Source organism: Mauremys mutica, chromosome 10 (genome assembly GCF_020497125.1).
Source record: "Mauremys mutica isolate MM-2020 ecotype Southern chromosome 10, ASM2049712v1, whole genome shotgun sequence".
NCBI lineage: Eukaryota > Metazoa > Chordata > Testudines > Geoemydidae > Mauremys > Mauremys mutica.
The window spans coordinates 82,241,039-82,255,725 of record NC_059081.1 but is presented as its reverse complement, the minus strand read 5'-3'; the positions used below and the strand labels follow the sequence as shown (position 1 = coordinate 82,255,725).

At 46.5% G+C, this 14,687-nt stretch overlaps 1 protein-coding gene across 4 annotated transcripts in view; it reads right to left on the bottom strand.

The window, feature by feature from the left end:
- ADARB1 (adenosine deaminase RNA specific B1) overlaps positions 1 to 14,687 on the bottom strand; it is a 271,564-nt gene that overhangs the window by 151,163 nt on the left and 105,714 nt on the right. For all 4 annotated transcript variants that reach the window (XM_045032826.1, XM_045032829.1, XM_045032828.1 and 1 more), the window contains exon 3: positions 6,671 to 6,853. The gene's annotated coding sequence lies outside the window, so the exon portion shown is untranslated. The remainder of the gene's footprint in view (positions 1 to 6,670; positions 6,854 to 14,687) is intronic.

Below are 14,687 nucleotides of genomic sequence, written 5' to 3'. Positions count from 1 at the left end.
TTTCTATTTATAAAAGCTCACCACTATTCTGTTTTGACAGTACAAAAATTAATATACTACCTTTCCTCTCAGAACGTTTCTTACGCCTCCTTTTATAGCGACGCCTCACAATGCTGAAGAAGGACCCCATGTTCAAAGTCCCAGTTAGCAGAGATGCCATGCAGGCTAAGTGCTACAATCCACAGTCAGCTCAGGTTGCCAGAGTGCTAAATCTCGCTCTGTCTCAATAACTCACTGTATTAATACAGTGATTTATTTCAGTAAGTCATAGAAGCAATGAGAACAGTTAACTCTGTGTTAACATGTCAGGACTACAAACTCTTCTGTCTATTCAAGGTCCATTCATCAAACTGCAGGATTAACTGCACAGTACACTAAACACTGCAGTTCATTCCTACTATCCGCAAGAGGCACATGTGACAGTTAACCCTTACATATTGTTTTGAAAATGAGAGAGCGAGGAGGGACAGGTTTATGAAACTGAACATGTATTTCCAGCCATGAGGATACCATGGCTGGAACAACACACCAACTAGTTACAGTCTGTCTTTTCCTTTCACCATTATAAAATGGAAATAACCTATATCACCATTACAGTAAAATTAAGCAAGAAAACCCAAAACAGCAAGGTTAACTCAGACTGTACCCCTTCCTTTATATTTTATAGCAATTATCTGAACAATATATTAAAGGTATAATGTGGCAAGAAAAACAAAAACACTACACAATAGGCATAAGCAACATATTAAGGTTCATGCATGAATCTTCATTTTGACTTCTGTTGATTCATTTTAACTGTTCCAACTTAATGCAGTGCTAGTGTAGTTTGAGCTTTCAACTTTATATACCACACACAGATATGTATATGCTTATATTTTACACAAATAAATATGCATATATTATGTGTATATATGGATAGCTGTAAAAAAACGGTTACACGCCTTTCGTAACTTGTTCTTCGAGATGTGTTGCTCATGTCCATTCCAAGTAGGTGTCTGTGCGCCGCATACACAGTCGCCGGAAGGTTTTTCCATAGCGGTACCCATCGGGTCGGCTGTGGAGCCCCCTGGAGTCGAACCTTCATAGCGGTCCGTATAGGACTCTTTGCTTAGGGGTCGGCCCCAGTTGTCCCTGTCTTTCTTTCTGGTTGGCCCCCTCCACCACCAGAGTACCCGGATGAGGATGGGTAAACAAGTACTCATACTCCTTGGAGGGCACAAAATATTTTCTCTCTACCCCTTTCGCCATGGAGGGAAGAGAGGCAGGTGTTTGCCACAACACCTTAGTGGTGTTATGGATAGTCTAAATGAGGGGCAAAGCCACCCTTGAAGGACCTTCAGGGACAGAATATCCACCATAGGGTCAGTCTCCTCTGAGATTTCCTCCATGTGCATGCTCAAGTTTTGAGCCACCCTCCTGAGCAACTCTTGGTGTGCCCTGGGGTCCATGGCAGGCAGTGTGGTGGTGTCCGCCATCGCTTCATCTGGGGAGCATAAGGAAGATGCCCGCAGGGGCACTGAGTCTTCCTGCCCCTCTGGTTCGTGGGGATCCCCTTGCATTGAAAGGCCCTATGTCGTGCGGGGGCAGTGCTGGTTCCCAGGCCCACACCCGTCTCAGTACCGCCCCCAGTGCCAGGTCCCGCAGCAGTCTCAGTGTCAACCTGCGTGCCCATCTCCTGCCCTTGCGGAGGTTCACAGGCTACTTAAGTCGATGACGGAGGGACCCATGCCTCTGAAGGCACTGACAAAGATCTGGACCCTGGACCTTGGACTTGGTGGTAGGCCCTCGGGGTCCATAAGGACCTTGGACCTTGGACTTGGTGGTAGGCCCTCGGGGTCCATAAGGACATCATGGGTGGCAGCTGCCCTTCCTCTTGCCTCGAGTGATACTGGGGAACAGTGCTGGCTTCGCCTAGAGGCGATTACAGCTCCGAGTCTGATGAGGACTCCAACCTCAGCAACCGAGGTGGTGCAGAACGAGACAATGCCAGGGAGCGGTGCCAAGGTGAGGATGAATGGTGCCTTATCATCATGAGCTTGCACCTAGAGGGCACGGTGCCTCTTTGCGGCGCCGGTGCCTGCACCGTCATTGCAATGAGGTCCCTAGCTGCTTCAAAAGTGTCCGGTGTAGAAGGAAGGTCTATGTCCTCCTCCCGACTCTCCCACACTTGGGAGTCCACTAGAACTGGACACAACAGACCTCCCAGTGAGGCTGGAGTCAACCGTACCAGCTGAGTCGGAGCTGGAGCAGGGTGTCCCAGCACAGGACACACCCCACTGGTGCTTCCTCGCTCCACTACTTTAGTGGGAGAGTGACCTCTCTCCATTTTCTTCTTCTTGTGCAGCACCGGTGAAGGGAACAGTGCCGGGCTCTCGCACTGGAGGAAGTCTTCAGCGCTGGGGAATGGCGGTGCCGAGAGTCCCTGGAGCCAGAGTCCTTTCTTGGCACCATGGTTTCTCTTACTGAGGCCAGCACGCTCTGCACCAAAGTACCGGGCTTGGGGTCGGATGCTGCCTGGGGGTGAAACTAACTAGACTATTTGAACTAACTAACTCTACGATTTTAATTATTTACAGATAACAATGAGAAAAAAGTCCACTAGGGGATTGCTTGCTGTTAGCAAGAGAGGAGCTGCTCCAATGAACATCACTAGCAGTAAGAAAGAACTGGAGAGGCGGTGGGTCGGCAGGGACCTATATACACCTCCATGAAAATGCAATTTCAGGGGGCTCCACAGCCTACTTGGAATCGACATGAGCAATCACTCGAAGAACATAATATAAACATGAGTATGTATACAGACACTTTGTTAGTAGATGGATTAACACTACACACAGATTCTAACTTTTGAGTGCTGGACATTGCAACATTAACATTGTTTATAAAAAGGCTAGAAAATTACATACACTGAAGAAAACAGGGTTTATAGCATGTGAAACTATACTGAAACCCGACGCCTGGTAATTCAACAAGGTTTGAAAACAGGCCCTATATCCACATCAGACTAAAACAGGGGTGGGCAAACTACGGCCCGCGGGCCACATCCGGCCTGCGGGACTGTCCTGCCCGGCCCCCGAGCTCCTGACCCAGGAGGCTCACCCTTGGCCCCTCCCTTGCTATCCCCCATCCCCCGCAGCCTCAGCTTGCTCGCTCCGCCGCTGGCGCAATGCTCTGGGCGGCGGGGCTGCGAGCTCCTGGGGCAGCAAGCTGCGGAGCCCAGCCTGACCCAGTCTCTGTGCTGCACGGTGGCGGCGGCTGCGTGGCTGTGGCGCCGCCAGCCAGCGGTGCTCCAGGCAGTGTGGTAAGGGGGCAGGGGACAGGGGGGGTTGGATAGAGGGCAGAGGAGTTCGGGGTGGTGGTCAGAGGGCGGGGGTGTGGATAGGGCAGAGGTGGGCAAATTACGGACTGCAAGCCACATCTGGCCTGCGGGGCCATCCTGCCCAGCCCCTGAGCTCCCAGCTGGCCCCGGCCCCTCCCCGGCTGTCCTTCCTCCCCCGCAGCCTCAGCTTGCTGTGCTGGCAGCGCGGCATCCTGGCTGGCTCCGGGGCTGGGCGGCGCGGTGCAGGGGCAGATTTACAAGTGAACACAGGGTGCCCTGGCAAAGGCCCCCCAACAACAGGGGGACCCAGGGCCGGGCACTCGGGCAACTCAACACTGGCTGCACTGAAATCATATGCAGGCGGGCGGTGCAGATGGCGGGAGCGCAGGGAACGCAGGCGGAGGACTCAGGGGGAGCACTGGGAGGCCACGCAGCCGGCCAGAGAGAAGCGGCCCTTTGAAGGGGAAACCGCCGCTTCTCTCTGGCTGTGCGGCTGCCCCTGCTCCTGTTGAGTCCTCCGCCCATGTTTGCGGGGCCACATTCCGAAAGGGGCTGGGGGGGGGGGAGATGGATAAGGGGTAGGGTCCTGGAAGGGGGCGGTCAGGGGCAGGGGGTCCTGGAAGGGGGTGGTCAGGGGGTGGGGGGGGTGGATGGAGGGGGGTCGGTTGGGGACAAGGAGCAGAGGGGTTGGCTGGGTTTGGAGGTTCTTAGGGGGGCAGTCAGGGGGCAGGAAGTGGGAGGGGGTGGATAAGGGGTGGGGGGCAGGCTGTTTGGGAGGGGGCACAGTCTTCCCTACCTGGCCCTCCATACTGTTTTGCAACCCCAATGTGGCCCTTGGGCCAAAAAGTTTGCCCACCCCTGGACTAAAAGAATAACTAATAGCAATAGTAAACTGTTATCCTCTACATAGACCAAAGCACTACAGGAGCAGATAACATATGCTATCAGAGGGATTACGTAGGACCCCACACACAGTGAGACTAAATTCTTCAGCGGCTGCCCTACATTTTCCTACCACATTATTCTGTCACTATGAAATACGTGTCATTCCTATCCTTCTCCCCAACACCCAAACACAACTACAGATCATAATTTTGTGATAAGGTAAGCTTTGGCCAACTGGTAGCCAACATGTTACCAAAAATGAGCACAAAAATGAACAGATGACTTAAGTAATTGAAAAACTATTTTGATAGTATGTATTTTGATAGGCATGCACTTTCAAATGATGTTTTCTTTTACTGTGCATTCTCTCACTGGCATCTTTAAATTTTCCTAAAACTCTGATAAAAATTATTCAGGCTCAAGTTGAGTAGGTCAACAATCATGCAATTTTCCCCCCTAAGGTTGCAATCTTGTTCTCCAGAATCTCAGATTTATTATTATTATTATTATTCATAAAGGCTCTAACCCTTATGGTTCAGAAGGAAACTTTCAAACTAAATGAATGTAACTAACATAGTGATGTCTACCTGGGTCTGCAGAAAGCCGAAAACTAGTACTAAGATTAGTGTGAACTTTCCCATTTCTCTCAATGGAGCATTAACTTGCATGCCCAGTGATGACTATTTAAATATGAGCACTTCATTATCTCACTACTGATCAAAGACTGTAAGAAATGAGAGGAACAATCTATTATAAAAGAGTTCTCATTTTGGTGCAACACACGGATGATGCATGAGGGAACCGCCACACTTCCCCACCACCACTCCCAGCTGAATCCTAGAGCCAAAAGACCAGAGGAGCCCAGAAGGGCATTTGAGTCCCATTAAGGAGAAGTCAACATCACAGAACCCAGAGAGACATCTAAGACACCCTCCTAAACTGACCACATCCATTCTGGTAGAAAGTCAGTAGTCTGAGTAGTTATCAATGGTTTGCTGTCAAACTGCAAGAACGTAGCTACTGTAGTCCTGCAGAGGTCAGTCCTGGGTCCAGTACTAGTCAATATTTTCATTAATGACTTGGATAATGGAGCAGAGAGTATGCTTATAAAATGTGCAGATGACACCAAGCTGAGAGGGGATGCACACATTTTGGAGGACAGGATTAGAATTCAAAATGACCTTGACAAATAAGAGAATTAGTCTCAAATCAACACGAAATTCAATAGCAATAAGTCCAACGTAGTACACTAAGAAAGGAAAAAATCAAATGCACAGCTACAAAATGGGGACTAACTGCTAGGTGCTGCTGAGGGTTATAGTGCATGACAAATTGAATATGAGCCAACAATGTGCTGCGGTTGTGAAAAGGCTAACATTCTGAGGTGTATTAACAGGATTGTTGTACATAAAACACGGGAGGTCCTGCTCTACTTGGCAACGATGAGGCCTCAGCTGGAGTACTGTGTCCAATTCTGGATGCCACACTTTAGGAAACATGAGGACAAGCTGAAGAGAGTCCAGAAGAGAGCAACAAAATGATAAGAGATTTAGAAAACCTGACTTATGAGCAAAGGTTAAAAAAAATTGAGCATGTTAAGTCTTGAGAAAAGAAGACAGAGGAGAGACTTGATAAGTCTTCAGATATGTTGAAAGCCATTATAAAAAGGATGGTGATCAATTGTTCTCCATGTCCATTAAAGATAGACAAGAAGTAATATGCTTAATCAGCAGCAAGATTTAGGTTAGATATTAGGCAAAGCTTCCCAACTATAAGGCCAGTTAAGCACAGGAATAGGTTTCCAAGGGAGGTTGTGGAATTCTCATCATTGGAGGTGTTTAAGAAAAAGTTGGACAAACACCTGTCAGGGATGGTCTAGGTTTACTAAGTCCTGACTCAGTGCAGGTGGCTGGACTTGATGACTTCTTGAGGTCCCCCCAAACCGGACATTTCTATGATTGTAGAGCAGCAGAGGCCTGGTCTTCTCTGGCAGTAAGAGTTGGGACAGGTAGTTTTCTTTCTGACTGCAGGGGCTGCTGCTCCCCCCTCTGCTAAATGCTGTGTGCAGGCTCAGGCAGACATCATGCATTAGTTACATTCAGTTTACATTCTCAAGTTTTTTCCTTCACAACCATGAGGACTAGAAACACTCCCATGTCCCTTATTTTAAAAGAGGAAGAAAAAGCCAGAGCTTAGGACTACCAATATACTTTCCCACCTTCCCCACCCAAATCAAGCCCTGAACTTACGGAACTACTTTTTACTAGTAAATTATTCCAGGCTAAATTTGAATTATCAGAGTTCACAATAAGTGACACATGGGGAGAGGGGAGAAGAAAGTAGGGAGATGTATTACTCAGAATAGGAAAATATTTTTACCTTCTTATAACTCAAAAAGGTTAACTTAAATTTTTTCATACACTGAACAGCAACATTCAATTTAAAAGTATGTCAGTAGTCGCTTACCTGGAGAGCAAGGAAGATAGCTAACGTCTGTATGGACCTGAGGAGGATTAAACCATTCAGAAATGTAGAAGAGGAAAAACTATTTGTGAGAAGGGAATTCCCACATCGATTCACAGAAGATGGATACTATTTGTTAACAGTGGTTGGGAGACTCTCTTCTAAATTGATCACAGCAGTGGGAATCTGGAAAAGAAAAGAAGACGTTACCTTGTGCAATGACAATGGTTCTTCGAGATGTGTGTCCACTGTAGGTGTATCTGCACCCCTGCTCCTCTAATCAGAGATTTTAGGTAACAGTGTCTGTTCAGCCCACGCATGTGCCCTCATGGTTTCCCTCGAGGCGATCTAGCGCTGCGTGGATGAACCTCAGTTCCTTCTCTACCGCAGAGACCCTTATCGAGAATTCCAAAGTAGAGGGGAAGAGGGAGGGTTATGGAGCACCCATAGGGACACATCAGGTAGAACAATTGTTACTGTATAAGTAAGTAACTTCTTCTTCAAGTAGTGCTCCTATGGTTGCTTCAATGTAGGTGACTTCAGATCAGCATCCCCTATGGAGGACTGTGGCTTCAGAGTGGGGTCTATTATTGAAGACAGTACTATGGAGCTGAAGATGGCGTTTGAGGCTGAGTCTCCAGTGATCACATGGGCAGAGGTCCAGGTCGCTGCTCTGCAAATTCCCAAGATGAGAACATTTCTAAGGTAGAAACTGATCTCATGGAGTGTGTGCAGGTTCCCAACAGGAATAGCAGGTTGCGCACCTAGTAACAGTGATTAATGCAACCGGAGACTCATTTGGAGAGTCTTTGAGCTACTATTGCAGAACCTTTGTATCTTTCTGCGAATGAAAGGAAGAGTTTAGGAGACTTCCTAAAGTCCTTAGTCTTGTCCAAATAAAATGGTAGGGCTCTTCTTACATATAGCGTATATAGAATTGGCTCCCTGTTGTTACAATGATATTTTTGGAAAAAATTAGAAGATAGATTAGTTGATTCATATGAAAGGTGAGGAGGCTACGGAGAAACTTGGGGTGCGGCCTCAATGTGACTTTGTCTTTAAAAAAGACCATGAAGGGCAGGTATGCCATCAGGGACACTATTTCTCCTATCCTTCAACCTGAGGTAATGGCAACTAAAAATGTTTTCCTGGGCTCTGAGCTTGCAAGCTTGTCCCCCTCCCAGCCAGGGAGGGAGGGAGACAGGAAAACAGTGTTCACCACCTCCTTCTTGTAAGTGGCTGTCCCGCGCCTTGGGGAGTAGGGGGTGAGGGTGGGGACAGTCAGCCCAGATGTGCCTACCTTTAAGGTACAATATAGGCACAGTACAGTATTTGCTGGTTTGTTTTGTTGGTGGTGGGGGTTTTTGTCTCCGCTGCTGCCTGATAGCTTACTTCCAGTTCCCCATGGTGTCCGGTTGACCGGTAATAGAATCATAGAATCTCAGGGTTGGAAGAGACCTCAGGAGGTAATCTAGTCCAACCCCCTGCTCATGACAGGACCAACACCAACTAAATCATCCCAGCCAGGGCTTTGTCAACCTGGGCCTTAAAAATCTCTAAGGAAGGAGATTCCACCACCTCCCTAGGGAACCCATTCACCACCCTCCTACTGAAATAGTTTTTCTTAATATCCAACCTAGACCTCTCCCACTGCAACTTGAGACCATTGCTCCTTGTTCTGTCATCTGCCACCACTGAGAACAGCCTAGCTCCATCCTCTTTGGAACCTCCCTTCAGGTAGTTGAAGGTTGCTATCAAATCCCGCCTCACACGTCTCTTCTGTAGACTAAATAAGCCCAATTCCCTCAGCCTCTCCTCGTAACTCATGTGCCCCAGCACCCTAATCATTTTTGTTGCCCTCCACTGGACTCTCTCCAATTTGTCCACATCCTTTCGGTAGTGGGGGGGGCCAAAACTGGACACAGTACTCCAGATGTTGTCTCACAAGTGCCGAACAAAGGAGAATAAGCACTTCCTTCGATCTGCTGGCAACGCTCCTACTAATGCAGCCCAATATACCATTAGCCTTCTTGGAAACAAGGGCACATTGATGACTCATATCCAGCTTCTCGTCCACTGTAATCCCCAGGTCCTTTTCTGCATAACTGCTGCTTAGCCAGTTGGTCCCCAACCTGTAGCAGTGCCTGGGATTCTTCTGTCCTAAGTGCAGGACTCTGCACTTGTCCTTGTTGAATCTCATCAGATTTCTTTACGGTCAGTCCTTAACTCTGGTGTTTGTATCTTTGAGGTTCTACTGCATAATTATTCTTATGACACAGAAAAAGGAAGAGAACTACCTACTCTATTCAAGGCCAAAGGCAGTAGAGAAGGAACTGAGGGCAATTCACCTGCACAGCACTAGATAGCCTCGAGGCAAACCATGGGGGAGGGAGGGCACATGCACAGGCCGAACGGACGCTGCTACCTAAAATCTCCAATTAGAGGAGCAGGGGCACAGATGCACCTACAGTGGAGCACCCATACAGACACTACATGAAGAACAAGAACTTAGCAGAAAGAGGACCCAGCCCTTCTGTCCACATGAGAAACCAGTACCATTTTATTTGAGAGAGATGAGTGCCCCCTCTCTTCTCAGCTCCTGCATTTTCTTTTCCCTTCTCCATTCTGCTCTCAGGATATGAACTGCAGACTAAGGGCAGGTCTACACTAAGGGCGGGGGTCGAACTAGGGTACGCAAGTTCAGCTACGTGAATAGCGTAGCTGAACTCGAAGTACCCTAGTTCGAACTACTTACCTGTCCAGACGCCGCGGGATCGAAGTCCGCGGCTCCAAGGTCGACTCCGCCACCGCCGTTTGCAGTGGTGGAGTACCAGAGTCGACCGGAGCGCGCGGGGAGTTCAAACTATCGCATCCAGATTAGACGCGATAGTTCAAACTCCGAGAAGTCGAACTCACCGCGTCGACCCGGCAGGTAAGTGTAGACTAGCCCTAAGTCTCTGAGAGCTCAAGAGCAGGTCAAGCTGGCTCCACCCCAGCCTCAGACCTCCCTCCCTCCTGAAGGCTCAGCCCTACTTTGGAGAGACAACTAAGTCCCATCCACAGCTTTCAGGCTTGTCTCTGCACATATAACAGTGAAACACTAGCAGAAAGTTTGAATTTCTCTAAAATCTCTGAAAAGGTGATTTTACAGTTCTACATAGAAAAGGGGCAACTTCACATGAAAGGTAAGAGGCCCATAAAAATAATAGCCTTATACACCACCACTAATAATAGAGACTCTGTAAATGGAACTTAAATTTGACAAATCTGTTGTTTCATGAACCAAAATATAATCTTACTCCCCCACAACTGTATTCACTCTGCAACATTAAACAGAATAAACAGCCATGATTTATTTTAGTCAGTAAATATTAAACTTATTATTTAATTTGTAGTTGCAGTCACACGCAGAGGCCCCATTGTGTAAATTACTGTAAAAAACACACAGTAATAGACAGTTGTGCCCTAAACATCTTCTCAGGCAGTTTGGGCCAAACCCACAGAGGACTTCAAATATCACAACTAAATATTACTGTATTCAGTGAGGCGCTAGTGCAAAGAGGGAGATACATTGCAATGGTCTGCTGCAATCCATCCCAACTGGCAAGTTTTCAGGGCTGTTGGCTTCATTTTTAAGTAGGAGTTACAAAACCATAATCTTTAGTAATATTTACCAAATTGGGTATCTTATTCACCTTTCCTTTGGTTAGTAAATATACATATTGTACAGTCTTGAAAGAACTACTGTAAGCTTGCATATTTATTGTTTGACTTGCCCCTAAGTTCAAAGAGTTAGATTACCCAATTCTACAAGCAAGATCAGACCAGAACAAGGCAAATCTATAGTGCTCAATTTGAATGCACCTTACAAACAGTAAAGCCTCTAGCACATCTCTCTGCTTCTGGGCTACAGACTTGAAGCCCACAAAATCGGAGCACTCAGCTAGGAAATTGGCATATGCCCTTACACCACACAGTGGCAGCAAGCATGGAGTTCTGTTACACAACATACACAACCCTCCCCTCTTGTAAGTATTAGCCATGGCAAATCATCAGAAAAAGGCCAAACAGCTAAGACAGTCACACCCCCGACTAAAGTTTTGATCTGCTAAGGAACCATAATAGTCCAAGTAATAAACACAAACCAATTAACCCTTACTCAATCAGAAAAAAGTAAGATACCTAACTAGGGAAAAACCAAACTGATTAAGAAACAGGCAATAAAACTGTCAAGACACATAGTTAATTGTAGTAAGGCAGCCCTCTGCCTCTTTTTGCTGGGCTTCTCAGAAAAGGGTCTCCCATCTCTTGGGGACCTTCCGATGGACCCTAACAATGCCACCACTGACTTTTGTTGCTTACTTTCTTCCTTGTGTAGCCAATTCAAAGTCCACCTACAGGGTTACTCCCATACAACCCCTTTTGCCTTTATTTCTAAGCAAATGTACTGAACCCAAGCCACTGCCTCTTCCGCCCTTAGACAAACTGCCACCAGACAGCGGCCTCCTTCTCTATTCTGTAGAAATGTGGCCTTGAACCCTCAACTTCAAGAGGTGATTTCTTGAATTCTCAGTAGTGTTTCTCCTGGATTCTCATCCCTTAAGTTTCCATCCCATCCTTTAGCCCAGTGATCCCAATAAGCCCTCTGCCCTCCAGATCAGATATCTTGGTGCTTCAAAAAACAAATCAACCTGCTTATTCCTTCTCAATAATGGGACTAGGTGTTTTCCTCATGGTATGTCCACATCCAAAACTGGACAGGTGAGTTATATCCTGTCCTATACCTGCACTGTCCAGCCAAGTTGATCCTAAGGAAGAAATTCTGTATCAAAGCTTCCAGATCCATCTTCCAGTACTTTCAGCAGGACGTCTTTCCTGAAGAATGCTTATCCTCATCGCAATACTTGTATTTTACACTGGGAGGTTCTCATTTTCATTTTGACACCCCCACCCCCGCCCCTTGACCTGTCTTCAGTCCAGGGGCGGCTCTAGGAATTGCGCAGCCCCAAGCAGGGCGGTACGCCGCGGGGGGCGCTCTGGCGGTCGCCGGTCCCGCGGCTCCGGTGGACCTCCTGCAGACGTGCCTGCGGAGGGTCCACTGGTCCCACGGCTCCGGTGGACCTCCCGTAGGCACGCCTGCGGATGCTCCACCAAAGCCGCGGGACCAGCGGACCCTCCGCAGGCATGCCTGCGGGAGGTCCACCAGAGCTGCCTGACGCCCTCCCGCGGCACGCCGCCCCAAGCACGCGCTTGGCGCGCTGCGGTCTGGGGCTGGCCCTGCTTCAGCCCCTCAAGCTTTTACCTAAAATTGGGAGCCAAAATTGGGTTACTGGTCCCCAGCCATCCTCTTCTGAATCTGGTTCTTGGATATCACAGAACTAGCAAAATATAAAACCGTGATTTCTGCCAAGATCCCTACCCCTTTCTCCCAGGATCCAGGGCCAAATACTCACACAAATCTGCTCAACCTAACAGGCTACAAATTGAGTAAAGTTGCTTCATAGCAGAGAATCTTCTCCTATGAGGTTGAATGTTTCCTGTTTAAGCACTATCTCAGTTAGCAGAGAGTGGCATACAGATAACAGAGTTTGCTCTCATTTGCTTTATAGTAGCACCAATCCAGCTGCTTTGCCCAAGGCACTGAAAGACACATGGTAAGAGACGGTCCCTATTCCAATGAGTTCACAGTCTAACACACAAAACAGACAAAAGACAGGAAGTAATATCCCCATCGTATAGATGGAAACTGAGAGACACAGTAAACGACTTGCCTAAGGTCACACAGAAAGTCTAAACACAGATTCAGAAACTTAGTCCAAGTCTTGTAGGTCCCATTCCAGTGCCTTAATCTTATACTTAGAGAGGCCAGTTTTTCTCCCCCTCAATAGAAGATTTCATTAGATGGGGGTAATGACCATAAAGGAACTGATACAGGAAAATATTTTGTAAATCACCCTTTGCCCAAAATGGAGTGATTTATATTTAATAGCTGCTCTCTTCTAGAGATCTCTTCTAGCACAAGAATAATTTTTTTCACTCAAGTTGTCAATTACTCAATTTCAGCATTATACTTCTCTCACTCATATCACTTACAAGACAGTCTTACATGCAGATCAGTAGCTACTACTGAGGGCATGTACTGTATTAGTAAAAAGAAAACTTTGAATATGTTACTATTGTTACCCATTGTTGAAAAAAGTTCATATATATATATAAAGATTCTTCTGCCTTGTGTCTTCAAGTGCAAGTGCAATTGTTCTCCTCAGTAACAGATTGTTTGTAAAACTTGTACTTCTTGAATAAAAAAATAAAACTGAAAACTAGACTAAAAATCCTCTTTATGAAAAGCAGTAATAAGTTTAGAAAAAAGGAATACTGAATCTATATTTAATACTAATCTTATGGTAAAGTACTAGAATACTAACTTTTGCCATCTGTAAAATAGGGATAATATTACTGACCTCTGTAAAGCACTATGAGATCTATGAAAGAAAAGCAAAAAAGAAAAGGAGGTGTTATTTAAGCAAGAACATAGCAGGGCATGGATCAGCATCTCCGCATCAGTACCCAGCCTGCACCGGGGAAGCTAATGATCCAACCAGTGGACCAAATTCGGTGATGAATCCTGATCATGTGCACTTGAGGCATGTTGCGCATACGCTAAGAAGCAGCAGCAAGAACATACATTACAATCCTTGGTTCTAAATTGGTTTTCATTTTACGGTCAGTATCAAGATGTACTGGGTTAGATTCTTACATCATTTACAGTAACACTGGATTTACACGAGTTAGTCTGGATTTACAAGAGTGTAACTAAGCTCAGAATATAGCCCACTGTATTTTCTTCCCTAACCCATAAATGCATACCGGTATGTTGGGCCAGAGTCTCAATAGGTATAAATAGACATCACTCCATTGGCTTCCCCAACTGACAACCTGGTCCCTTATTGACCAGCATTATTTGAGGAGGAAGAACACACAGTAAATCTTCCCAAATGCCATATTTTTTTCCTTTATTGAAAGTCTGAGTAATTTAAAAATCTATCAGCATGTCAAAGCAAGCAGTACCCTAATTATGTTAAATTTGTGTGCCATGAACTGCAGATTACATCTAATGGTTCATCAGCTCTCTTGTTGTGCATTAATTTATTTCAGATCCATTTCTCAAAAGAGTTCCCATAATTTAGGTTATTTCCTAAATGTGTATCTTTACTACTACCTGCCTCCGGGGTACATTTACATAAACTCATTTTGGCTTAGGAGAAGGTGAGGAAAAAAACCACTCACTTTCTTGTGTTGTTCTGCAAGATGTGTTGCCCATGTCCATTCCAATTGGGTGTGCGTGCACCGCATACACAGTCATCAAAAGGTTTTTCCCCCTAGCAGCACCCGTCGGGTTGGCTGTGGATCCCCCTGGAGTGGTGCCTTCATGGCAGTGAATATAGGACCCTGCCAACCCACCACCTCTTCAGTTTCTTCTTGCTGGCTACTCCGACAAAGGGGAAGGTGGGTGGACCTTGGAATGGACATGAGCAACACATCTCGAAGAACAACAGTTACGAGAAGGTGAGTAACCATTTTTTCTTCTTCAAGTGCTTGCTCATGTCAATTTCAATTAGGTGATTCCCAAGCCCTAAGTAGGAGGTGGGGTCGGAGTTTATGGAATTACAGATTGGAGCACCACTCTGCCGAATACCACATTGTCCCTGGCATGCTGGGTAATAGCATAGTGAGAGGTGAAAGAGTGTTCCGAGGACCATGTCACTGCCCTGCAGATCTTCTGAATCAATACCTGAACCAGGAACACTGCCAAGGAGGCCTGCGTTCTTGTGGAATACGCTGTTAGTGCAGTGGCCGGAACTTTTGCCAGATCGTAGCATGCTCGGATACAGGACGTGATCCATGATGAAATTCTCTGTGACAACACCAGGAGGCCTTTCATTCTATCTGCAACCACCACAAACAACTGGTTCGACTTATGGAAGGTCTTCGTGCAGTCAATGTAAAAAACCGGTGTTTA